Raw genomic sequence first — 27,825 nt, 5'->3', positions numbered from 1 at the left:
CCACTCCAATAACTTCCCGGCCTTTTCCCCGATGTCATATACTCTATGGCGTGTGGCCTCTAATTGCTGTCTTGTCAATTCTGTGAGGAGATCTGTATGTTGTTGCTGTTTAAGGCGCAAGATGTGGGCTGTATCAGGAGTCGGATCATTAGCGTGTTGGATCTCTGAAGTGTGTAGTTCAAACTCTAGATTGCGCAGTTCTCGTTGCCCCTCCCGTTTATGTGTTGTGATGGAAGCTATGGCCACTCCCCTTATGACTGATTTGAACGCCTCCCAGAGGGTGGTTGCAGAGGCAACAGACCCTGCATTGTCCTGAAAGTAGTGGTTTGTTACCTTTTTGAGTGCCAGGGCATATTGGGTAAATACATCGTGGCTTCTGGTAATAATAAGTGTATCAGAGCAGCAGTGGGGAATGATCAGATATGCCCCGGAGCCTAATCTCTATAGTATCTATATTTTTAAGGCTTCTCTGTGAACCTAGGAAATATTCTATTCTCGTTAGGCTATTATGGACACTGGAGTGATATGTGTAGTAGCGTTCTGTTGGGTGGTGTCTCCTCCATATGTCTGTAAGACCCATTGCATCCATGAAGCTTCCCAGTCGCGAAACTCCGGGAGTCCCTACTCTTGAAGGGAACCTATCCAGGGATTTATTAAAATAGTTTTGAAGTCCCCACCTATAAAGAGCCCCCCCTCCGGCAAGCTAAGTAGGAACACACTGTGCTCCGGGAGGGTCACTGCATGCACCGCTGGTGGGATGTAAACCATAAATATATTTAGGGACCTCCCCTCCCACTGTTTAACAATGGCGGCGAACCTTCATGACCCATCCGATTTAACATCTGTGATTATCAATGGGAAGTGCTTCTTAACCAATATACCCACCCCCTGTATCCAGATGTGAATTCTGAATGCACCACCATTTTGTATCCCCATCTGTCCATTGCTTTACTGGAGGTACATTTAAGATGTGTCTCTTGCAATACTACCACTGCCGGGTCCCCCCTTTGATGCATTGCAGGACTAGGCCACATTTTATTTTATCTCTGAGGCCAAGCACATTCCTTGTGAGTAGGGAAAGAGTTGTCCTTGTGTGTATGGGGCCTTACATTGATTAAACTGTATTTCGTCACCCATTTCCATACTCAACTGGCCAAGTTAAACTAGTGACTTTTCCCGGTATCGATCTAGTGTGCATTCCTGTGTGCGTTATTACTGCATAACTAACTTTGTACTTCACTGTGAAAAAAACATTATACCAAGTATCTAAAAACAGTCTCGACCCCCGACTCCCCTCCCTGCCTCCCTGCCATGCGGACCAAAAACTGCCCACCACCCCAACTCAGCAGAGTGCTTGGAACCCCATCCCCGAAACCTTACTTGCATGTGTGGGAGCGAGAAGTCTGAGGAAGTCTGCATCTTCCCCTTGTCCCAGAGTCCTCACCCAGTAGTTTGTTCGTCGTATTCATAGTGCCTAGGTGGGCCACGACATATTTCAGACCGTATCCTCCTTACGTGGAGGTGTTTAGCCCCAGAAGGTCTCATTCTCCTCCGTCCTCCTGTAATTGTTATGCTTCATCCCGACCTTGTTCAATGTCCTCAGGATCCCCTTCTCTCCCAAGACGTCGTAGTCTCCTTTGCGTTCTTCCGGACCCATCCGCCGTTCACCACCCTTCCAGCCAGTCATGTGTCTCCGCCGGCGTTTCGAAAAACCAGGTTTCGCTGTTTGCCAATACACGGAGCTTTGCCGGGAAGAGCATGGAATATGGTAGCTCACGGCCCTTAGTGCCTTCTTGACCTCGAAGAAACTCCGGGAAGAAAGATATTACAGAGTTCTGCACTCAGATGGGCGCTGCCACTCGGGCTATTTGAAGAATGGCGTCTCTGTCTCTAAAGTTGAAGATACAGGCCAGCACCTGTCTGGGGGGGCTTCGGGTTTCGGCCTGCCACCCGGCGCCCTGTGCGCCCGTTCCACTGAAAAGAAGGCCGATAGCCCTTTAGGCTGTAAACGTGATTTTATGAGGTCTTCAATGTAGAGGTCAAAGCGGGAGCCCCTTCCGACTCCGGAAGCCCCGTAATACAAACATAATTATGGCGGGAGCGCCCTTCCTGGTCTTCCAACTTTGCCACCATACGTTTGTTATCCGCCTCTAATTGCGTCACCTTCTTGATCAGGAGTCATGAAGAGAGATTGGGTTTGGGTTGGGGAGAGGAAGAATGGCGCTTTAGCAAGTGCGAAATAAATAGACTGTGTACTTGCTCAGATAACACTGTGCAGACAGGTCAGGGGAACAAACCCAAACAGTAAACAGCTGCTGCATGGGTAAGGAACAAATCCCCTACCGAACAACTGAAAACAAATCCTGTGCACACGTTTCCAAGTTGGTGGTTCTTTAGTAAGAACCTAAAGGTTAGATAAAGTACAATAAACGAGGTTGAGATCCAGCGACGTTTAGAAGTGTGTTTATGGTTCATTTATGATCAGTACATACGAAAGTACAACTAGCCGACACGTGTTTCGTCACACCGTGTGGAGGATGTAACTGTTCAGGGCTGGGACGGACACAAGGTGACAATCATAAGATACAGTGCATGAAAAGGCCAAATGTAATTGCCGAAATAGCTAAACGGGTGACGCTATGGACAAATGGAAACACCTAACGGTGGAGACCCAATGTTGTGAGAAAGGCATAATAAAGTGACTAGGAATAAAAGGAAAGTTCAATCCACAATTGTAGTGTGACATAGTGAAAATAAGGAAATTCTAATATAGGATGAAAAAAATGAGGAGTGTAGAGTCTTTGGAAAGAGCCGTTGTCACCTTTCCACCTCTGCAACCCTGGCGGACATTTTCTGAAAGTCCGCTCGGAGGAATGTGACATCGGTCGAGATGGAGCCCACCGTGGTTTGCAGATTGTGGAGGCCAACCATGATATCTTCTAACATCACCTTGGGGCCACCATCCTCTTCCTTGTCTTTGTCAGCTTGCCCTTTACGTTCCGGTAATGGAGGGAAGTCTTTCGTGTAGGCAAACTTTTCCAGCTTGCACTGCTGGTTCTTATGGGACCCCTTGCCACTCATTGTCCATTCCGCAGGAGCACCTTTCCTCCTGCTCAGGGTACGTGACTATAGTGTTGGGAACCTTCAATAGTTATCAACTGGGAGATCCCACACCTGACACAGCGCGTCGCTATTGCGTACATCACTGTCCTGCGTCACACCAGCATTGTCCTGGGGGGAGTACAAGGTATCCTCAGTATTGCTCTGACGCTGTTCTTTCTTCCCCAGTTGGATCTGCACCTCCTGTATGCTTAGCAGGGCTTCAGTTCGTACCCACCCTATAACTATGTGCCCTCCAGACAATATTCATATAAGTTGGGGGCTAGCTATATGTGTCTTCAAGTCCACCTCCAACTGTGGTGCTTCTCACCTATTTGCCCCTTACTGCTCCAGGACTGGGCCTGCCAGCTCCTCGACGAATGACTTCAATATTAGGGCCTCCAGCCCTGCCAGGCCTAGTAGAGCAGTGGTCTTAGGTGCCCCTCCGGGTGCCCCACGTGTGTGCCAGGACTCTCACCCCTGCTGCTGTGTAGACCCCTGCCACCGCGTACGCCCGGCTGTATAATGGCGGCTCCTCCCCCTCAATTCAGCCAGGCCTCCATGCCCGATATTGGTCTCAACCCCTGACGACTTAGGGGGATTCCGAAGTTTATTATCCGCAGGTCTGGAGGCAGCAGGCAGCACCTCCACTATCCCCGCCTGCCGATGTTCTTCCTGCAGGTACATGCCTTCTCCACACCAGCCCTTGCAGCCAGTCGCGTTGCAGTCATTCAGGCAGGTCTATGAAATTTAGTCCCCGGCTTCCGCCTGGCGTGCAGGCCACAATCCTCCGCTCTCAGTAACTCACGCTGCCAGCACTGGATTGCTTTGTTCTGCTCCACCTCTGGCATCCAGATTCAGACCCTGGGGCAATTCGGAAAACGGATAACTAGTATGATTTCAGGGGAGACAGTCTCACCCTCGGAGTCCCTTAAGGCTGGGGCCACCTTGCTCGGCTGCTAGCCACGCCCCCTTAAACATTTACTTTTTGATATAATTACAAAAGTCCAAATAAAAGTTCATGCCAGCATTTTATACACGAGAAACACGGAGAGGGGGGATTTGACCCTTACTACTTTATATTAAAACATAAATATTAATAAATACATTAAAAAGGCATTAAAGGTTAAAAGATGAAAACACATGATATTTCGGCTTGGGATTCTCAACCAATCACAAAACTTCCAGTATTATTAAGGTATAAAACAATTGATATCTATGCATTTATTATTTCATGGTGCAATGCAAATGTCAATATCATTTCATTAAGACAACTATGTTTTTTAAATCGATTTTAATACAATATGGACAGTTCTCGAAAGTTTTAGGCCTACGTTGGCGCATAAAAAGGTTATTGCTAGCAGAAATCTACTAATGCCAAAGCCAATGCCCTGTGCAATGTCAGTTTTTAAAATCCTTCCCGCCTCTTTACATGATCTCATACCTAGGTTTAAACAGAGCGGTTAATCCATATTTTCCTAGCTTCAGCATAAACAGGACAGAAGAAAAGGATATGCAACTCATCTTCTTTAGCTTTACCTGAGCATAAAGTACATAAAACATGTATCTAATAAATGGGTTGGCAGGATTTTTTTAATAGGAAATGCGAGACGACTTTGAAACTAACATACAAATAAATTAACACACCACTGAATCCATTAATTACCTGAAATCACAGTTCTGTTTGCCAACATTGAAAGTGAGACTACTCTTTACTAAGAAGTGCAAGAAATGTGCACATATACTAACTGGAATAAAATGGATTCTAGGTCTATTAGAGTCATGAGACTTGGGAGACATATTGAGGTTAAAAGGGACTTATTAATTTTCAAAAAATGACATCCGCATTTGACTTAAGAATGTATCAGTGCATGTTGTGACATACAGGTGCAGGGGGATAAATCAATAGGAACACATGATTATGATTTCACAACATCCTGTATGTTGTGTTGTGAAAATTGTCTTTAGAATTAATAAAGGCAGGGTTCAAGGCTGAATGGTGGGTCAGGGTGATAAGAGAAGAGGGCAACAACAGTAACATTTCATACTGGGACAAGCTACCACACTTGGGGAAGGTAGAACTGCATATTCTCATTTGAAGCCTTAAGCCCTTTAATAGCCAATTTGACAAGGAGAGGGAGAGTGTTCCCCTTTCGGTGATGTAAAGTAACAAATGCCAAAAGTAAATCATATATATATGGGACTAAAGTAGAATCCCAAGAGAAAATTAACATTTCTAGATCATTTTTAGAACTTGGGAAAAGATTGAAGGGACTGCACAAATCGTTGAGGAAGTCAGGACCATAGAAGCTGCGATCCTCAGAACATGAATGAGAATAGATGCGGACTTCCCATTTGTGTGGAGATGGAGAAGAAATCAGAATAAAGATCAAAGACATTGAACCAATGGGCCTTAGCAGGATGCAAAAAAGGGCGATGGCACAGTTATGGACCACAGGGGTGTTTGGAATAACCACACTATTTATAGCCCTAGGGTCCTGAATGTGCGGTACACATTGGTGTGCCCAGTCTTGTGAATCAGGAGAAGCTGGCTATTAAATCTACTAACAATAAACACTGAAACACTGTTCTTAATCAAGTTTGCCACTACAAGGCATATCCCTTCCAATGCCCCAGATTTCAATGGGTACTGGAGTATTCTGGGTAGCTTCTCCCAAGAATCAGTCCCCGGGGGACCATAATGTGGACGGTACCTGTAAAAAGAAAATCAGTTACATTAGAAGCCATGCCAGTTTTATTCACATCACTTTGGTACTTTGTGCACTCACACATTAGTGTGAGTACTTTATTGTCTAGATTATGAAGCATATTTAAGAACATATCTGCTGGAGTGCAAAGTACGATACAGTTTAATTTGCAAAGAATATTTGTGCTTATCAGATTGGCGGGGGAACTTGGGCTGAGTGAAAAGGAATGTTTATATCTGATGCGTCCCAGGGAGATGGCCACATAGTCAAAAATATGGTTAGGGACTTGTCTGTTAGAACAACTGACTGTGTGTAAGTGATTGTGCTGGAAAGAACTAAAGTGGGAAATTCATAGATTTTTAGAGTTGAACGACAAGAGCATGTCTCAATAAGATAGATACTATTGGGCACCTGACAAGTAGGCGGAAGTCCTTGCCTCTGAATTATGATCCGACCGCTGTGTAGGTGGTCGGAAAAATGCCTTTTTGCATTGAGGCTTGTGCTGATGCCCCGAAAAGTGCTACAGCACAAGCCTTAATGCAAAAAGGCATGTTTAAAAATATCTTTGCTCTGTGTGCTAGGGACCATTTGGTGCCTGGTACAGGGAGCATGGATGTTTAATGGGGAACCATGGATGTCTGCAGGGTCCTATAGAGGAGGCACGGGTAGTGGGAACCCAGCTAGGGGCCCCAAAACTTGATTTCTGTCTGCCTTTTCATGGCAGCCGTATGCCATGAAACAGCAGAAGGAACACATCTTAATCCTGATGGCAGTGCTTGCTCAGGCACTTCTGCCAGTCAGAGATTACCTTTCCGACCACCACCCAAATGACATCTCTGTTCCTGTCAGAGCTGACAGTTTTTCCCACTGCCTGCATCCCTCCGACCCCTAACATCCTAAACCGGCAGTCAGACCGTGGCCCTGGAAGTCAGGTGCACCGCCACCGACAGGCTGTCGGTGGCGGTCCACATGACATCATAATCAGGCCCTATGTATATCATTCATGACACAATCTACATAGAACCCTTTTTAACCTACTGTGATTAGAATATTCATGGCATTGTCAGAACCTCACAAGCACTCCTGAAATTCAGGGCAAAGGTTTTGAATTATATAATTAAATTCAGTCTAATCAGGGAGAATTGGTGCATTGAACACAATTTTGGGACAGCTCTAATTTCATTGCCTAGCTGGCCTCTAGCACAAAATGTCCCCAGCGCCAGGCAAGGATAGGGAGAACAAAGGTAAGATATGCAGCGCTAGATTAAAACAGCCAGATCTTTAAGCCCTTGCAGAAAACGAGAAAAGAGGTTTCCTCTCTCAAGAAGGCTGGCAATTCATTCCATGCAGTTGGTCCAAGGTAGGAAAAAATCGGCCTCTCATACGGGCCAATCTGATCTTTGGAACCATAAACCAGATATGTTGAGCAGAATGAAAGGAACCTGGGTGGATGGTAAAGCCGAACCAGGTCCATCAATTTCTTTTGTCAGATAGTTCCTTTACCACTTTGAAGAGAGTTTTGGGTCAGTTGTGTGCTTGTAAGAACTTTTGAAAGTAATATTCTGTGCGGGCTGCTTTACAAAGACTATGATATTCACTTAAGGCCTTTTCATATACAATTTTAGTTTCATCAGTGTAGTGTTTCCTCCAGTGACTTTCCAACATTTTACACATAGGGGCCAATTCCGATCCGGAAAAAAGCGCTTCGAATTTCCGTACGAAGCGTTTTTCCCCGTACATATCGTACCCGTACACGTCTCCGTACGAATCTGCAAGTACGATCTCAATCCAAAGCATGACTCCGTACGACTCGTAAAAAACTCCATACAAATCGAAAGTCCATACGAATGGCATTCGGCTGACACTTCACGCTATGTCCGAACGTAAATACACTGCGTCATCCGTACCAGGAAGTACGATCCGTGTTGAAGACACTCCGTACGGCTCTTTTGCTACGAGAGTAAAAAACTGCCGTAAATACAGTGTCTGGCCCGACCCGCACCCCGGTACGCGACAAACAAGACATGAACCCCATTGTCCGTGTCATACTAGTCCTGTACGCCCACCACCTGGTACATAGAAACCGACGACGGCGCAGACGGTGAGTACAACGAAGTCAAACATACCTGTATGTGGTGGCACACGTGCACATCCCCATCAAATGCCTGAAATGTCGGGGTACGTAGCGACACACACAACTGCATATCACCGGTGTAATAGTCAGAAGTGCCGCACCTACTTCATCGATCTCGGGGTGCGGTACGCTACCACATATCAACAGCGTAACAGTCAGACATGCCGCACCTACGTAATCAATCTCGGGGTACGGTACGCTACCGCATATCACCAGTGTAATAGTCAGACGTGCCTCACCTACGTCATCGATCTCGGGGTACGGTACGCTACCGCATATCACCAGTGTAACAGTCAGACGTGTGGGACATAAGTCTGCAGTGTCAATGCAAGTGTAAGTATTGTGTAGAAAACATACCCAGCAGTGCCCAGCATCAGAGTGTGTGCGTGGCTAAGACCCCCAGCAGTGCCCAGCAGTGCCCAGCATAACAGTGTGTGTGGCTAAGACCCACACCATTGCCCAGCATCAGAGTGTGTGTGTGGCTAAGACCCCCAGCAGTGCCCAGCATCAGAGTGTGTGTGTGGCTAAGACCCCCACCAGTGCCCAGCAGTGCCCAGCATAACAGTGTGTGTGGCTAAGACCCCCACCAGTGCCAAGCAGTGCCCATCAGCATAGGGTGTGTGTGGCCAAGACCCCACCAGTCCCAGCAGTGCCCAGCAGCAGAGGGTGTGTGTGGCCAAGACCCCCACCAGTGCCCAGCATCAGAGTGTATGTGTGGCTAAGACCCCCAGCAGTGCCCAGCATAGGGTGTGTGTGGCCAAGACCCTCAGCAGTGCCCAGCAGTGCCCAGCAGCATAGGGTGTGTGTGGCCAAGACCCCCACCAGTGCCCAGCATCAGAGTGTGTGTGTGGCTAAGACCCCCAGCAGTGCCCAGCAGTGCCCAGCATAACAGTGTGTGTGGCTAAGACCCCCAGCAGTGCCCAGCATCAGAGTGTGTGTGTGGCTAAGACCCCCAGCAGTGCCCAGCACCAGAGTGTGTGTGTGGCTAAGACCCCCAGCAGTGCCCAGCAGTGCCCAGCATAACAGTGTGTGTGGCTAAGACCCCCAGCAGTGCCCACCAGTGCCCAGCAGTGCCCAGCAGCATAGGGTGTGTGTGGCCAAGACCCCCACCAGTGCCCAGCACCATAGGGTGTGTGTGGCCAAGACCCCCACCAGTGCCCAGCATCAGAGTGTGTGTGTGGCTAAGACCTCCAGCAGTGCCCAGCATAGGGTGTGTGTGGCCAAGACCCCCACCAGTGCCCAGCAGTGCCCAGCAGCATAGGGTGTATGTGGCCAAGACCCCCACCAGTGCCCAGCATCAGAGTGTGTGTGTAGCTAAGACCCCCAGCAGTAAAAGCAGAAACATACCATTGTTAACCTCAGTACCATCAGGAAATAGACACATGTTACTATACCCAAATTAGAACATCACACCAGCTCCCAGGCACACAGCAGTCAAAGCCATTATCAGACAAACTAAAGTACAGGAACAAAAATAAATAGCTTTATTCAGCTGGATCCAAAATTAAAATGCTAATGAGAGTCCATGCTCACAGAAGGCCAATGGCCAGTCCAAACTATTGACAAAAACAGTTTGTGCTTTCATGGATGTTGACACACCCAAACTTGCCTGCACATGGAGTTCAATCCGCAGTGGAAACAGTAGGGGCATCATCTGTGGAATCCTCGGCCACCGCAGGGACAGGAGATGGAAGGACAGGTATAGTGGGTGCAGGTTGTGTGGAGTCATCCACACTGGCAGGTGCATCGCAGAAAGTTGAAAGATAAACTTGGCTGCACACTTCAGCCAGTTCTGAAAAAGTACCACCTGAACCCGGGGACACATTTGGGGTGGAGGTAGAGGGTTGTGAGTCTGTTGTTGCGGGTCTGTGGATGCGTGTGTGATGTCTGTCCCCTCTCCCTGTGGGTGTGCCTACATCCCCTTGAGATTGGGTGCGTGGTGATTTGCGCTTTGCCTGGTGTGTGGGTGTGCTGGGTGTGTCTGTTTGGGTGTCTGACCTGTGGCGTCTGCGTGTACGTTGGGAAGGTATGGGAGAGGCTGAGGTGGATGGGTCAGAAGGATGGGGGGCCAGATGCTGCTGGGTGGACATAGCTGCTGTCAGTGTTGACTCAATGGCAGCCACACTCCGACGTAGATCAGACATGCCAGATGACATGAGTTGTGTATGTCCATGGAGGACAGTCAACATGGATGTCTGACCTACTACAATCTGCCGGAGTAGGTCCACAGACTCAGCACTGAGGGCAGCAGGGGACAAAGGGGCAGGTGCTGCGGTGCCGGGACCAAAGGAGACAAGGGGGCTAGCACGGACCCTAGGGACCCTAACAACTGGGAGGGTGGAGATGGTATTGGAGGAGGAGAGGCCAAACAAAGATGTAGAAGAGGCCATCTTAGCATATTCCCCCTCCTCCTGAGAGTCTGATTCCGAGCTGTCCGCAGCATGGTTGGAGGTGTCGGTCACATGGGGTCCAGCCCGCAGACTCTCCTCACCCTCCGTGCCACTGGCTCCCTCCGACTCCTCAAAGCAGGTGGCTCAGTCCCTCTGTCAATCAATCAATCAATCAATCACAGCATTTATATAGCGCGCTACTCACCCGGAGGGTCTCAAGGTGCTTGGGGAGGGGGGGTCCGCTACTGCTCGAACAGCCAGGTCTTGAGCTGCTTCCTGAAGGTGAGGTGGTCTTGGGTCAGGCGGAGGTGGGTCGGGAGGGAGTTCCACGTCTTGGCGGTGAGGTAGGAGAAGGATCTTCCTCCTGTGGTGGCTCTTTGGATGCGGGGCACGGCAGCGAGGGCGAGGTTGGTTGATCGAAGCTGGCGTGTGGGAGTGTAGAAGTTGAGGCGGCTGTTGAGGTATCTTGGGCCTTGGTTGTGTAGGGCTTTGTATGTGTGGGTGAGGAGTCGGAACGTGATTCTCTTGTTGACCGGGAGCCAATGCAGGTCTGTGAGGTGTCCGGAGATGTAGCCGTGTCGGGGGATAACCAGGATGAGTCTTGCTGAGGCGTTCTGGATTCATTGGAGTCTCTTCTGGAGTTTGACAGTGGTTCTGGCATAGAGGGAGTTGCCGTAGTCCAGTCGGCTGGTGACGAGGGCCTGGGTGACCTTCTTCCTGGTTTCGGTGGGGATCCACCAGAAGATCTTACGTAGCATGCGCAGGATGTTGAAGCATGACGAGGAGACGGCGTTGACTTGTCTGGTCATGGAGAGGGAGGGGTCCAGGATGAAGCCCAGGTTGCGTGCCTGGTCTCTTGGTTTGGGTGCGCTGCCCAGGGCAGGGGGCCACCAGGAGTCGTCCCAGGCAGAGGACGAAGATCCTAGGATGAGGACTTCCATCTTGTCTGAGTTCAGTTTCAGGCGGCTGTTCTTCATCCATTCGGCTACGTCTTTCATCCCCTTGTGAAGGTTGGCTCTGGCGGTGGCGGGGTCGTGGGTGAGGGAGAGGTTCAGCTGGGTGTCATCGGCGTAAGAGATGATGTTGAGGTTGTGTTGGCGTGCGATGGCCGCAAGGGGGCTCATGTAGACATTGAAGAGGGTGGGGCTGAGCGAGGAGCCTTGATGAACGCTGCAGATGACTTCAGTGGCTTCTGATCTGAATGGGGGGAGGCGGACTCTCTGTGTCCTTCTGGCGAGGAAGAAGATGATCCATTCTAGTGCCTTCTCCTGGATTCCAACGTTGCTGAGGCGCTGCTCTAGGGTGCGGTGGCAGACAGTGTTGAAAGCCACGGAGAGGTCCAGGAGGATGAGGGCCGCTGTTTCCCCGTTGTCGAGCAGGGCTCAGATGTCGTCAGTGGCTGCGATGAGGGCGGTCTCGGTGCTGTGGTTGGTCCGGAAGCTGGACTGCGAGTAGTCGAGGGATCCATTTGTCTCGAGGAAGGCGGGCAGCTGCTTGTTGACTGTCTTCTCGATGACTTTGGCCGGAAACGGGAGGAGCGAGATGGGGCGGTAGTTTTTGAGTTCGGTGGGGTCCGCTGATGGTTTCTTCAGTAGAGCGCTGAGTTTGGCATGCTTCCAGCTCTCCTGGAAGATCGCGGTGTCGAAGGAGGTGTTGATGATGTCCCGCAGGTGGGGTGCGATGACGGCGTCAGCCTTGTTGAAGACGTGGTGAGGGCAGGGGTCGGTTGGAGATCCGGAGTGGATGGAGTTCATTGTGCGTAGGGTTTCCTCGGTGTTGATCGGGGTCCAGGCGCGGAGGGTGGTGGTAGGGGGTGCAGGTGCTGTCGTGGGGTGCGCTGGCTGTGTGCTGAAGCTGTTGTGTATGTCCGCGATCTTGTTGTGGAAGTAGGAGGCGAGGGAGTTGCAGAGGTCTTGTGATGGGGTGATGTCATTGTTTCCGGCGCTGGGGTTGCAGAGCTCTTTGACGATGTTGAAGAGTTCCTTGCTGTTGTGGGCATTGTTCTTGGTGGTGTGGATCAGTTGGTGGTGTTCTCGAGTGGCGATCTTGAGGGCGGTCATGTTGTCTGGTGTTGGGTCTCTGCGCCAGGCTCTTTCGAGGGTTCGGCAGTTACTCTTGGAGATCTTGAGTTCGTCGGTGAACCATGGAGCTTTCTTGCTGCCGGGTCTGCTGGGCGGGGTCCTCAGCGGGGCGAGGTCGTCTGCGTCTGTGTGGTCCGTGTCTGTGTCTCCTCCAGATTGTGGTGATGATGCTGTTGGCAAGGAGAATAATAAAAACATATCAGTCACCTGTACACATCTAACAAATCAGCTACTAAAAAATTGCCAACATTTCAAAACATTGCAAAAAACACAGTTGATGGACAGAATGTAGAACAATGTCATACATTCACCCCAGTACAAGGATCTGGGCCTAAATCCATCGTTTTTTTGCACTCCACACCACCCTGGGTTAGACACTGGCTATATGCAAATCAGCTCCGACCCTGTGCCTCATGGGAACAGTCCAGTCCGAACTACCAAGCCATGTCTTTCCCAGACCGGAATCAAGCATCCAAGGACCGGTTTCTGGCTATCAGCCTTCATTCAGCCTGGATAGCTTGACTCCAGTGGTGTGGAGAGCCTGGGGCTCACGTCTGAGCATACCCAGCCCACTCGGGGTGAAAATTACAAAAAACACAGTTGATGGACAGAATGTAGAAAAATGTCATACATTCACCCCAGTACAAGGATCTGGGCCTAAATCCATCGTTTTTTTGCACTCCACACCACCCTGGGTTAGACACTGGCTATATGCAAATCAGCTCTGACCCTGTGCCTCATGGGAACAGTCCAGTCCGAACTACCAAGCCATGTCTTTCACAGACCGGAATCAAGCATCCAAGGACCGGTTTCTGGCTATCAGCCTTCATTCAGCCTGGATAGCTGGACTCCAGTGGTGTGGAGAGCCTGGGGCTCACGTCTGAGCATACCCAGCCCACTCGGGGTGAAAATTGCAAAAAACACAGTTGATGGACAGAATGTAGAACAATGTCATACATTCACGCCAGTACAAGGATCTGGGCCTAAATTCATCGTTTTTTTGCACTCCACACCACCCTGGGTTAGACACTGGCTATATGCAAATCAGCTCTGACCCTGTGCCTCATGGGAACAGTCCAGTCCGAACTACCAAGCCATGTCTTTCACAGACCGGAATCAAGCATCCAAGGACCGGTTTCTGGCTATCAGCCTTCATTCAGCCTGGATAGCTTGACTTCAGTGGTGTGGAGAGCCTGGGGCACACGTCTGAGCATACCTACCCCACTCGGGGTGAAAATTGCAAAAAACACAGTTGATGGACAGAATGTAGAACAATGTCAGACATTCACCCCAGTACAAGGATCTGGGCCTAAATCCATCGTTTTTTTGCACTCCAAACCACCCTGGGTTAGACACTGGCTATATGCAAATCAGCTCTGACCCTGTGCCTCATGGGAACAGTCCAGTCCGAACTACCAAGCCATGTCTTTCCCAGACCGGAATCAAGCATCCAAGGACCGGTTTCTGGCTATCAGCCTTCATTCAGCCTGGATAGCTTGACTCCAGTGGTGTGGAGAGCCTAGGGCTCACGTCTGAGCATACCCAGCCCACTCGGTCCCAGGCTCTCCACACCACTGGAGTCAAGCTATCCAGGCTGAATGAAGGCTGATAGCCAGAAACCGGTCCTTGTGTGACCACGTCATGTGTGTGCCATGTGCGACATTGTGCATGCTGTTTGCATATGAAAGAAACTATCAGTATTATATTCCTCCCCTCACAATATCCCCAGGCGTCAGACGGGATCTGCAAATTTTTGCCTAGCAGTACCATTGTGCGTCGGTAGGCGACGTCTGTGACTCCGCGTGTGTCGTCGGCGTCGTGTGCGCCGTTATGACGTTGTCTGTGTACTCAGACGCCGCCTACGCGTGCTGATGTAATGTCCGATTTTTTCACGCCAGCAGCGCAGTTCCTTTATAAGTGTCACCTTAGTTCTTTAAATTCAAAACTTTGTACAATCACTTTTGCTGATATTACTTGAGTCTTCGACTCTGGACGGTGCCAATAGGGATGTCCGGTGTCAAGCCTGTGAGGATTGCGACCGACTGATGTCGGTGACTGACCCTCACCGTCGGTGTCTCCACTGTCTCGACATCAACCACGACAACAAGAGCTGCTCCGACTGCCGGGCCCTGACTTTTGAAGCTTGGCGGGAGTGGTCCCGCAAGCGGCTCCAACTCCAGCAGTTGGCCTGCAATGCAAGAGATCATGGTCTGGACGGAGGTTGAGAGACCGGGCGTGGGGTTTGAGCCATCAGAGGACCGGGAGTCGACATCACTCCTCCGGGGCAAAGTCGTCAGCAAACCACAAGAAGTCTAAGAGACGTCATCGCTCTTCGAAATCCCCACGATGCATGTGCAATGCAGCAGGGGATTTGTGTGACACCGCCCACGCAGCTCCGTCTGAGTCGCTGGCGTCGTAGCTTGCCCCACAACCTCCTGTCCCTGGGCAGCATGCAACGCAGGATGACTTTGAACGCTTCCTCATGGCCATGATGTCCCTCACTCCTCCGACGGGCAATACCGCCGCTTTGGGCCCAGCGGACACGTCTGGGGGCCCTAGCGGGTGTGGTGCTTCTGCCCGACCCCGTCTGGTGCTTTGGCTCAGACTGCGCCGACGCATTCGCCCTGCGCTGCTGGGCCACACTGGATCAAAATCTTGATCCTGGTCCTCGCTGGTTGACCTCACGCCCTCACCTTCTACAGTCCCCCAGGTTTCACCCTTGGCGCCGTCCTCGGCTGGTGATGTCCCCAATACCACACTCTATACGGCTCTGGTGTGGGAACGGTGCAGCTAAACGCCGCTTTTGATGCCGCATGGGCAGTATAAATTTGACGAGCCGGGCACATCTTTTGACAACCCAGATAATCATGGAATGGGTGATAAGGAGTATATATAGTGGTAGCAAATTGACATGTACTCATGGATTTTTTCCTTCTTCCATTCTCTTGACAATGAGTGACACAGCCATTGCTGTGTCTTGTCTTGGCAGCACAACACATATACAGCAATGCTCTGTTTCACGCAAAATTCAGGATACAGTGTCAATCCTTATGCCTGCGTCAAGCATGCGTCAAGCATGCACAGAGTTTAGATGCAGCATGTTCATGTAAGAGACAGAGTGGAGTTTTTAAGGATAAATTCCTGTACTTTGGATAGTTGCTGCTGTTCTGTGATGGGCAAGCCATGCCACCCGCCCTGGACCTGTACACCCACTTCTAGATCATGGCTGTGGGACGTGGCACTTGTCCTACACGCATCACCTTGGCAATACCCATATCCATGTTGGTACTTAAGTGCATCCACAACGTTCATATGATGGGGCAAGTGCATTGTGTGAGAGGCACAATGGACTTGAGCATCTATACTGTGCAGGTTATAGTTGTATGTGTATTCATATGTGAGAGTGTTTAGTTGTGGTACATGACCATTGTGACAGTGTAACTCTCTATTGCCTGTCCCCATGGGATTTGTTTCTGTAAGGGGTGTATGTGACAGGCCATGCTAGTAGTTAGAATGTGATTTGCAAGCTTCCATCCATTGTGGTTTGGCTGTGCCTTCATGAGACATGCTGCCTTGATTGTGGTTGTGGGTTCCTGCACAGGATTTATGACCTTGTCCTGGTGTTTGTGTTTGCAATATTCACAGGAGGGCCTTGTTCTGCCTACACCAGGGACCATTGTCTACTACAGAGCTTTACAAACTGTGTGTCCTGAGACAGTACTGTGTCACCTGCAAATGCTGGGTGTGTCGCAGGCACGTAGCACATTACTGCAGGTAATTGAGTAACATCACTAGACACTCTGGTCTATGGTCTTTAATAGACCTTTGAAGTGCTCGGTGTGGCTTTGTGTGTGATGTGCTGATGAGAGGTGTTACCTCGAAACCGGTCCGGTCCTCGGATGCTTGATTCCGTTCTGGGAAGGACATGGCTTTTGTAGTTCGGACTGGACTGTTCCCATGGGGCACAGGGTCAGAGCTGATTTGCATATCGCCATTGTCTAACCCAGGGTGGTGTGGAGTGCAAAAAAACGATGGATTAGGACCCAGATCTTTTGACTGGGTTGAATGTGTGACATTGATCCTCATTCGGTCCATCACCTGTTGTTTTTGCAAACTCGCTATAAGTGTACTGGGGATGCCCAGACGTGGGTCCCAGGCACTCCACACCACTGGAGTCAAGCTAGCCGGGCTGATGAGAGGTGTTACCTCGAAACCGATCCGGTCCTCGGATGCTTGATTCCGTTCTGGGAAGGACATGGCTTTTGTAGTTCGGACTGGACTGTTCCCATGGGGCACAGGGTCAGAGCTGATTTGCATATCGCCATTGTCTAACCCAGGGTGGTGTGGAGTGCAAAAAAACGATGGATTAGGACCCAGATCTTTTGACTGGGTTGAATGTGTGACATTGATCCTCATTCGGTCCATCACCTGTTGTTTTTGCAAACTTGCTATAAGTGTACTGGGGATGCCCAGACGTGGGTCCCAGGCACTCCACACCACTGGAGTCAAGCTAGCCGGGCTGATGAGAGGTGTTACCTCGAAACCGGTCCGGTCCTCCGATGCTTGATTCCGTTCTGGGAAGGACATGGCTTTTGTAGTTCGGACTGGACTGTTCCCATGGGGCACAGGGTCAGAGCTGATTTGCATATCGCCATTGTCTAACCCAGGGTGGTGTGGAGTGCAAAAAAACGATGGATTAGGACCCAGATCTTTTGACTGGGTTGAATGTGTGACATTGATCCTCATTCGGTCCATCACCTGTTGTTTTTGCAAACTCGCTATAAGTGTACTGGGGATGCCCAGACGTGGGTCCCAGGCACTCCACACCACTGGAGTCAAGCTAGCCGGGCTGATGAGAGGTGTTACCTCGAAACCGGTCCGGTCCTCGGATGCTTGATTCCGTTCTGGGAAGGACATGGCTTTTGTAGTTCGGACTGGACTGTTCCCATGGGGCACAGGGTCAGAGCTGATTTGCATATCGCCATTGTCTAACCCAGGGTGGTGTGGAGTGCAAAAAAACGATGGATTAGGACCCAGATCTTTTGACTGGGTTGAATGTGTGACATTGATCCTCATTCGGTCCATCACCTGTTGTTTTTGCAAACTCGCTATAAGTGTACTGGGGATGCCCAGACGTGGGTCCCAGGCACTCCACACCACTGGAGTCAAGCTAGCCGGGCTGATGAGAGGTGTTACCTCGAAACCGGTCCGGTCCTCGGATGCTTGATTCCGTTCTGGGAAGGACATGGCTTTTGTAGTTCGGACTGGACTGTTCCCATGGGGCACAGGGTCAGAGCTGATTTGCATATCGCCATTGTCTAACCCAGGGTGGTGTGGAGTGCAAAAAAACGATGGATTAGGACCCAGATCTTTTGACTGGGTTGAATGTGTGACATTGATCCTCATTCGGTCCATCACCTGTTGTTTTTGTGTACTTTCACAATCCCTGTGCATTCAGCATGGTGATTGTGTGTGTACCTGGGACATATGGGATGAGATCAGCCTCCTACCCTACACCTTCCTCCCTTTCAGCCTCCCCCTTGCAACTACCCCCATACAGTTTGGTACTGCTGGGACTCATGGCCACCCACCCCCATGCTGCTGGGCACTGTTGTAAGCTCCACCATATTACATGTGTTTGTTGTGTATTCACCAGGCTCAATGACTCTATTCCGTGTACTCCCACCGGTGGCAGCAGGGTCATGACTTTCTCCTTCCAGGGATGGTATACTGGAGGTCTGCGGGGACCACTACCGCCAGTGTGGTGTGAAGCGGCGTAGTCCTTGTCCATCTTCTTCTTGACCATCCTCCGCAGATCATACCACCTGGACTGGCATTCCTGCCTGGTGTGCTTGATGGGTGCAACAGCATTGACCTTGTCAATGATCCTCTTCCACATGCAAGTTTTTTCAGCTATGCTGGTCTGTCTGACCAATGCGCCAAACAGCTGTGGCTCGACTCGGATCACTTCATCTGTAAGGATCTCATTTTCCAGGTTAGTGAACTTTGGATTCTTTGGTGTGGTCATGGTGTGGGGTGTATGTGATTGAGAGGGTGATGGTGTGTATGTAAGAGAGTGTGTGGGTCTGATTGTGAAGGGGTGGTGTGGGTGTAGATGTGATAGGTTGTATGTGTGCAGGTATATGGGTGCAGTTGGTGATGTGCTTGCAGGCTCTTCTTTTTGCAAATAGGTATGTTGCAAAGGATGTTGGGTTGTATATGTGTTCCATTTTATTGGTCCATTTGTGGGTGTGGCTTAGTTTCAATTGGTGGTATGTGTGTTATATGGGGTGGGTGTGACTTTTGCCCTCCGTTTGGCTGTTTGGATAAGGCCAGAAGTTTGTTTGTCAATGGTGTGTACACAGGAGACATGTGTAGTGGTGATGTGTGACTCATTTGAATAGTCTTTGTGCTGGTTTAGGGGGTCGCGTTTTGTGTGCGTGTGCTATTTGTGCAGGTGGGTGACTTGTACGGCCCGTTGGGGGTGTGGGGGGTTCACGGTCGCTTGAGGGTGTGTGTGCGTGTCGGACTTGTGCATGCGGGTGACTTGTATGGGCCGTTGGGGGTGTGGGGGGTTCGCGTTCGCTTGAGGGGGGTGTGCGTGTCAGACTTGTGCGTGCGGGTGACTTGTACAGGCCGTTGGGGGTGTGGGGAGTTCGCGATTGCTTGAGGGGGGTATGCGTGTCAGACTTGTGCGTGCGGGTGACTTGTATGGGCTGTTGGTGGTGTGGGGGGTTCGCGTTCGCTTGAGGGGGGTATGCGTGTGCTATTTGTGCGTGCGGGTGACTTGTAAAGGCCGTTGGGGGGGTGGGGGTTTCGCAGTCGCTTGATCAGGGTGTGTGTGTGTCAGACTTGTGCGTGCGGGTGACTTGTACAGGCCGTTGGTGGTGTGGGGGGTTTGCTCTCGCTTGAGGGGGGGGTGCGTGTCGGAATTGTGCATGCGGGTGACTTGTACGGGCCGGTGGAGGTGTGGGGCGTTTGCATTCACTTGAGGGGGGGTGTGCGTGTCGGACTTGTGCGTGCAAGTGACTTGTACGTGCAAGTGACTTGTACGTGCCGTTGGGGGTGTTTCGGGGGTTTGCGTTCGCTTGAGGGGGGGTGTGCGTGTGCTATTTGTGCGTGCGGGTGACTTGTACGGGCCGTTGGGGGGGTTCATGTTCGCTTGAGGGGGTGTGTGCGTGTCAGACTTGTGTATGCGGGTGACTTGTATGGGCCGTTGGTGGTGTGGGGGGTTCACGTTCGCTTGAAGGGGGTGCGTGTGCTTTTTGTGCGTGCGGGTGACTTGTACGGACTGTTGGGGGTGTGGGGGGTTCGCGTTCACTTAAGGGGGTGTGTGCGTGTTGGACTTGTGCGTGCGGGTGACTTGTATGGGCCAATGGGGGCGTGGGGGGTTCGAGTTCGCTTGAGGGGGGTGTGCGTGTCGGACGTGTGCGTGCGGGTGACTTGTACGGGTTGTTGGGGGTGTGGGGGGTCACGTTCACTTGAGGGGGTGTGCGTGTGCTATTTGTGCGTGCGGGTGACTTGTACGGGCTTGTACGGGCGGTTGGGGGTGTGGGGGGTTCACGTTCGCTTGAGGGGGGATGTGCGTGTGCTATTTGTGCATGTGGGTGACTTGTACGGGCCGTTGGGGGGCTGGGGGGTTCACGGTTGCTTGATCGGGGTGTGTGCGTGTTGGACTTGTGCATGTGGGTGACTAGTACGGGCCGTTGGTGTGGGGGGTTAGCGTTCGCTTGAGGGGGGGTGTGCGTGTCTGACTTGTGCGTGCGGGTGACTTGTAAGGGCCGTTGGGGGTGTGGGGGGTTCACAGTCGCTTGAGGGGGTGTGTGCGTGTCAGACTTGTGCGTGTGGGTGACTTGTACGGGCCCTTGGGGGTGTGGGGGTTCGCGTTCACTAGAGCGGGGTGTGCGTGTTGGACTTGTGCGTGCGGGTGACTTGTACAGGCTGTTGGGGGCATGGGGGGTTCTCGTTTGCTTGAGGGGGGTGTGCGTGTCAGACTTGTGCGTGCGGGTGACTTCTATGGGTCGTTGGGGGTGTGGGGGGTTCGCGTTCGCTTGAGGGGGGGTGTGCGTGTGCTATTTGTGCGTGCAGGTGACTTGTACGGGCCATTGGGGGGGTGGGGGTTCGCTGTCGCTTGATCGGAGTGTGTGCGTGTCGAACTTGTACGTGCGGGTGACTTGTACGGGCCGCTGAGAGGGTTGTGTACGCTTCATCGAGGGATACACGGTTGGTATGTGTCGATGCCGCTTGCTGTGAGGAGATTTCCGTACGAATCATTCTTCAAGCGCGACTACTTTGGCCCGTACAAATCGCGTACAGGCTTTCTGAACGGAATCATACTTTGCATGTTTACGAATCGTACGGAAGGATTTATGAAGCTAATTCGTATGGGTCTTCGACTTTGATTCGTACGGTTCGATTATTTTCGTACGGTAATCGACGGAAATGAATCGTACTACGCAGGTCGGATGGTACTTTCCCATTCGTACAGATTCGGCTACGAATACGAATCGTACGGCGGATATTTTTTCCGGATCATAATCGAGCCCTTAGTGTTTTCATATTTTAGCCTATCCTTGAACCAGGGTGTCGGGGAGTGTTTGCTCAAGCGTTTAATTGAGAGAGGGAGGCATATTTCTACTGCTTCCATAAGTCAGTTGTGGAAGAGCTCTTAATCTCTTTCAGAGATTTGTTTGAGATCAGGTCTTTTTAAATGTTGGAACATTCAGCTAGGCCCAACTTCTAGGTCTTCCGGTCAGACGCCGAACACGCGTCATGAGGGGGGACACCACATTCACCATAAAAGGCACTGTGAAATGATCAGACCAGGATAGTGGGAGGGAAGGGTGGCTGATAAGGTCAGACACATTTGAAAAAATAGGTTCCAGCAAATGTCCAGCTACACGGGTGGGGTTAATGTTGAACAGTCTCATATTCATAACCCCCCAAATCAACTGTAAGTGAGTTGCTTTTAGTGCATATAGGGTCATCTAGATGAAGGTTCAGGTCAAGCAGAATTGTAAAAATGTGCAGCCTTCAGAATGTGAGGTGCTGCTAGATCTGGGAAAGAGAGGATCCATTTTCCTGCTGGGCCAGGGGGACGGTACAACAATATGCCAGAAAAAGTAAATTTTGGCATAAGCACAAGTCTAAAAAGTATGGCTTCACAGTGCAGAGCTGTGAAATCTTCTGTCTTGTACTCAAATTTGGTTCTGTAGGTAATTACCAACCCCCCACCTATCTTATGTTGCCTATCCTTCATAATAATGACCTGATTGAGCCTCTGTTAAAAAGACAGTGTCCTGTTGCCTATCTATTAAAAAATCCAAAATATGAGCTTGGTGTTTGGGGATGGAACGACAATTAATAATGTATAATACAAATTCAGTGTGAACTAGTTGTGAGCACTGGAGAGTTGCCTTGTAGTGGTCCTCAGTTAGGTGAAGGCCAAATCTATTGATCTCACTTTTAAACCTTATGTTATGCTCATTGTTCTTAATGGAAGAAGTGAGGCTAAACTCACAGTACTGACGGTCAAGCGGACCCTCCCCAAACCTAATAGTACTACAGTTGCGAATAGGCACCTGTCACAACATCAGAAGTTCTTGTGCAGAATAAACGTATCTATTCAATGTAAAAGAACCAGGTGGTGTGGCCCTGACGGACGTGGACAGGTGCGGAGAGGCTGGCCTTTGGCACACCCGCAGTGCGCATCCTCTCCTCTGCTGTTTTGTGGAGGGCCTTAGCATGGAGGCTAGAGCGCGTACTCCTGAAAAAGCGCAGCACTAAGAAAATCGCCCCCTCATGCAGGAGCAGTGGCGGCTCCTCGTGGGAGTTCTGCTGGGCAGTGGGGTGGGCGAGAGAGGGGCAGGGTGGTGGGTAGTACACTCCGGCATAAAGCCGAACAGAGTTCAGTTAATAAATAAATAAATAAAACGAATTTCATTGCACGCGCTGCATTGCATCGCTGGATTGCAACGTGCGCAATTAAATTTGTTTTATTTATTTATTGATTAATTGAACTCTGTTTGGCCTTATGCCGAAGTTTTGTACCCCCACCCCACCCTGCCCTCCCCCCACCACCCCAATGAGGAGCTGCCACTGTGCAGGAGAAAGCTGTAATGTGCTATCAACATAAGCACAATCCCCCTCCTAGGTCCAACTGGGACCGAAGAAAGTTATCAGTGCAGCAAAGAAATGGAAGTTGGTAAAAATCAGTGCATCAAACAGGTAAGCTTAAATTTGTAAGGAAAAAATTCACACAGAGAATCAAGTAATATCAATAAGGTTAAATGAAGGTTAAAGCAAGCCTACCAACATTATCCTTCCACTCCTTGGACCCCTGCCGTGGCCCTTTCATTGCCTCTCCCAGCTACCCCCACCATGTACCTCCTTTTGAGAGTCTTTCCACCCCACACTCAACAGTTCTCTGCACATTCTGCAATTTCAGCAGCATCAGTTTCGATTCTGCATTCTCTTTCTTTCCCTCTTGCAAAGTAAGGCAATGGTTATTGGCTGTAATTAACTTGGGAAGCTTCTTAGCATCCCATCTAATAGAGCCATTTACTGACTTCGGTAACAATTCCTGTACAAAAGCTTCAACTGCAGAATCCTATGCCATATCTGTGGGGTGGACTATCTTTGATTACCTTTCAAGCACATCCTTAAGTCAGTCCAGATAAACAGCTGGTGAATCACTCTTATTTTGTTTATAGTTTGAGAAGTTAGTCATAGACCATAAATTGTCCATTGATTACAATGTCACTGAATGCAAGTTTACATTTAATGTGGTGCTAGATTCATACTGAACTCAACTATACCACGGCCATATTGGGTGTATGATATGGGCATAGGTATGCTCATCTGGTGTTTAGTCCACAATTTTACAATATCTGAGTTTTTTATTTTGGACATTCCAGGTCTCCAGAAATTGCACAGACTAGTGTCTAACATCTGGCTATCCCTTGTGACCAGTTGATCTTCTGTCCTTAAACCACTTGAGAACCATTTCTGCAGTAGCTCAGAGAAAAAGATTCTACGCAAAGCAAGATATTTTTTAAAAGACCTATGAGATGAATCCTCAGTTACTCAGGCTTGTTTTCTATAGGAATCATTATGTTGTTGCCGAAGTCTTCGAAATCCAAGTGGAATGCAGGAACAATAATGGTTCAGATTGTCCTGTACCTATATGATGAGCAGAAGGCAGGTGTGAGAATTTTGTGCTTCACTTTTGTATTTGCCTAGTGAATACATAAGGACGCAGCTTTAATTAGAAATTATAACTGGAAACATCTGTGGGTGGCCGTGCAGTCCGACTGAAGCAAATTCAAATTGTAATGGTCTGTTAGCATAGTTGACATTTTATGTACAATGAAAATGCAATTCTTGGATATATTAGAATTACACTGCAGCGGCATTTGTTTAAAAAAATAGTTCCAGTTGTATAGATTTGACTTGTGCCCTATCCATCTTGAACAACAATGAATGCAGATCAGATTACAACACCACAGGCATGGAAAGAAGCATCACTAACATAATAAAATGCACTACCAGCTTTATCAGGTTAGGGTAACATTACTCCTGGTTCAATAAATATGTAAAGACGGATACTACATAAAGGAACAGCTCTATGAACCAGCAGTGCAATTTGGCAACGGCCACAGAACCTTTAACTAAGTTTACACGTGTCAGTGTGGGCCAGTGTTTAATATATGTTACAAAAACTGTAATAAAAACACTTTCAATACAATCGTAATACCTAATTGATAAAGTACTTCAGCATGGCGGGGACCTTATTCCGATCACTTTAGGTTCAAAATGTGAACTGACCACCCACACGAGTCGTTGCATATCTTTCTCATCTATGTTTCCATGACTATGGACTCTCTACAAAGGGTCTAGAAGAGGCAATGATGAACAACCGCTGTTTGGCGAATCACCCATTAGGCAGGGAAGAACCGGAGATCTCCAACATTCTGGGAAAGAACACAGTGGAGATAATTTGGGAATCTGTGACTTTCAATCGTCAGAAGTCTGACCTCATTGTCATTCCATAGTAATCAGTAAGAAGGCAATACTTCCCTGCCTCATTGAGAGTGAATACAGCAGCAAAGGTGTTCAGTACAATACTCAAATTTTATTTACGCATTTGATTCGATCTTTACGCAGTGTGAGTTGTACCTCTGCTTTCATTAAACACTGTGGTGGTGACGTATAAAATGCGTATACTTTAAACATTTACGGCCACTTCTGCTAAGAAGGAAACGCCTGCATATTGTTTATTTATATGGCTGTAGCAATTTGTCGTGTAGAACTGGAAATATAGTTAGAAAAGTCCAATCAACAGATTATTTTTGTTCCACTTATGTTCCACTAAAAGGGACATTATTGAATCATCCAGGTCTAACTAGGAAACTAAGATAGCCTATATCCCTTTTCTTTCTCCCTCCATGAATATCATCCTGACGATCCTATAGAAACCATTAAGACCTTCGTTTCAGTAAGACATTTAGGAGTCAGACCCAGCACAATTTATTGCACTTTTGACCCTACAATCTGATTATTAGTGTTCGCTATGCTTTAATGGAAACCCTATGATAATAGCCTAAACAATGATTGCTCTCTGTGTGGCTCATCAGTTGATAGTTGAGGTTCCCAGAATATTACAATTTTGTGGATACACTTTTTTTTGTTATTTTATTGACAGGTTGTTACATTCTGCTTGGTGCTTTTATCTGCTGTATATAATATTTATTTATTTCCTGGAACTGGAACTAGAACTTTGCTCCTGCGTGAGCTTCCCTGGTTCTATGTTCCAGATTACTGGTTTGACAGTTGTATCCTGCTCTCCTGTCTGTTGGATGCGCTGTGCAAACTACATCTTGGATATATTACTGTACCTGCTTTTCTTTACAAAATTGGTGAGGATTTGGAGCACAAGAAGAACATTTCTGCAGCTTAAGGGGCACAGGAGCGAAAGTTCTTCTTCAAAAAAAAAAACGAACCCATTTCTAATTTATTCTCATCTCTTGAACCTACTCGGCCTGCAGTGACTAAAAGACTGTATGCGAAGGTCTTACCGGCAACTTTCTGGTGTGTATTTTGTGGAAATCATTGATTTAAGAAGATTTCCTCGTAAAATGAAATAACGCCTCTGCTGTTGCCATAGTTACTGGATTACTTGTTGCAGCAACGTCATCACGTGTGTTTCGACGGCTGGTTCGCCTTGTTTTTACAACGAGCTGGACGACGTAATAGATCGCCTGATTCTGAAGACGCCGGCTTTATCCTCTGAAAGGTAACGCGCTGTGCACCGAGAAGCCGGTTTGATTCAACTGTAACCGGGAAGGGTGCGCTGGCACAGAGAACCTTCAGAGAACCTAGAGGTATCATTAAAACTTCGGAGAGTCAACGGATCACAGTTAAAGGTTTTAAAAGTTTTGTGGATCATTTACTTTCACTTAAGAGCCTTGGAAGCCTTTAACGTTTTGATTGCTTGTTTTCATTTTACTTAAAGTGCGCTGAGCACTGTATGTCAAGGAACTCATTGGGGTCAAGAAAGCTGCACTTATTTCTAAAGGGATTATTCACTGCAACCTCCATCATTTTATTGTTTTTCTTTTAGCATACAACATAAGACAGTTTTACGCAGCTTGACAACTTATGTTCTACTTTAACGACTGTTTATGCCAGGATCTCTTTTGATGCAACTTTTTATTTCAACTCAAAACTATCATTATTTTGAAAGTTTTTTTTTTAGCATTCATATAATATTCTATACTGTCTAGCATGAGTGCTTTGTTTAGTCATTTTGAGATTTGAAGTGGTACATACCTTACGTTTTTCTTTCCTAGCTTAAGTATTTATAGTATTAATGACAATGCAATTTGATCCTCCCAGCAAATTTTTGCAGAGTAAGGGTGAACCGGCTATTCCATGGTCACGATGGAAAGAAGAATTCATTACCTATTTGAAAGCTATTGACGGCGAGCGAATGTCTGCTGAAAGAAAAAAAAATATCTTTCTCCATTGTTTAGGTTCAGAGGGTCAGAATGTGTTCAGAACAATTCCACCCATACGTTCAGGGGGTGATCACAATGTGTATGATGAGGCATTATTGCGCATTGAAAACAGGTTTAAGCCCAATACCAGTGTTGCATTGAATAGATACAAATTTTACACTAGAGCTCAGGAGGAGAATGAAAATTTTGATGACTTTCTTACTGCTCTTCGTGCTTTGTCTTTACACTGCAACTTTGGTTTGATGACTGATAAGATGCTCAGGGACCAAATCATTGTTCATGTTAGGAGTAAGAAGGTTCAAGAGCAACTTTGGATATCGGGTGACCCCAGTCTAGAAGTAACTATTAGTACTTCCAAAGCACTTGAACAGTCTGAACGTTGGATGAAGCCTCTTGAAAGTAAGACCTCCTCTGGTTCTGTTAGTAAAATAACGTCTGGCACAGTTGAACAGAGTAATGTGAACATTATCACGTCTGCTAGTTCTTCGTCCAATGGTAAGCCTAGTATGGGTACGAAGAGTCAATTCAAGTCTAAAGGTTATTATTGTTTCAGATGTGTTCATCCCAGCCACATTGCTTCGTATCCACAGTGTCCTGCCATTGGAAAAGAATGTACTAAATGTGGACGTGTTGGTCATTTTGCGAAAATGTGCAAAGATTTTAATGTGAGAAGAGATTCATCTTTTAGTCATTCTTCTAAAGGTAAAATTTCTACTGTGTCGCAAGGAGTATCGTCTCATGATGATGCTCAATCCAATCTGGAATGTGGGATTGTTGTATCTATTCGCAATTCTTTTGATGTCAAGTCTGCTGACAGTTTGAATTCTCCTGACTGTGTACCTGACCAGGTGCCGCGAGCGTGAGGGGTAGGTGATCCACCGTTCCGGCGCGTAATTGAAGGTGCATCCAACCTAATAGCGCTGGCCTCACGGGAGTATGCTGCAAGGCCCTTTACAATCGCCTTAGGGTCGCCTAAATAGAGCAGGACCCCCTGGCCCTCTTTTCCCTCCGACCCAGCGAGGTTGTATTTGCTTTCTTCAAAGAGATTGAGCATTGAGTTCATACTTGTTTTTGTGTAGTACTGTATTGAGGTCCTGACGAATCACCGGTTGGCGAGAAACATGTTGACCACACTAGGGGGTTGAGTTAGTGCTCTGTACACTTATACGGTCTCTAACTCCCCTCTCACCCCTTTTAACTAAGGAACCAGCCACGTTAATAAAGTGGATTGTGGACTGATTACCTTTTTTATTCTCTTCACTCACTTTTGCACTGCCTACACTTCTCTACATCCTCACTTACACCCACCATCGGCAAGGAACAAAAGAACCCCGCCAAAAGAGTATCTTTGGCTACTCCGTCAGACATTGCAGCGCCGGTCTGACGAGGGGCAGT

Source organism: Lissotriton vulgaris, chromosome 2_1 (assembly GCF_964263255.1).
Source record: "Lissotriton vulgaris chromosome 2_1, aLisVul1.2, whole genome shotgun sequence".
NCBI lineage: Eukaryota > Metazoa > Chordata > Amphibia > Caudata > Salamandridae > Lissotriton > Lissotriton vulgaris.
This window is presented reverse-complemented; position numbering follows the sequence as displayed.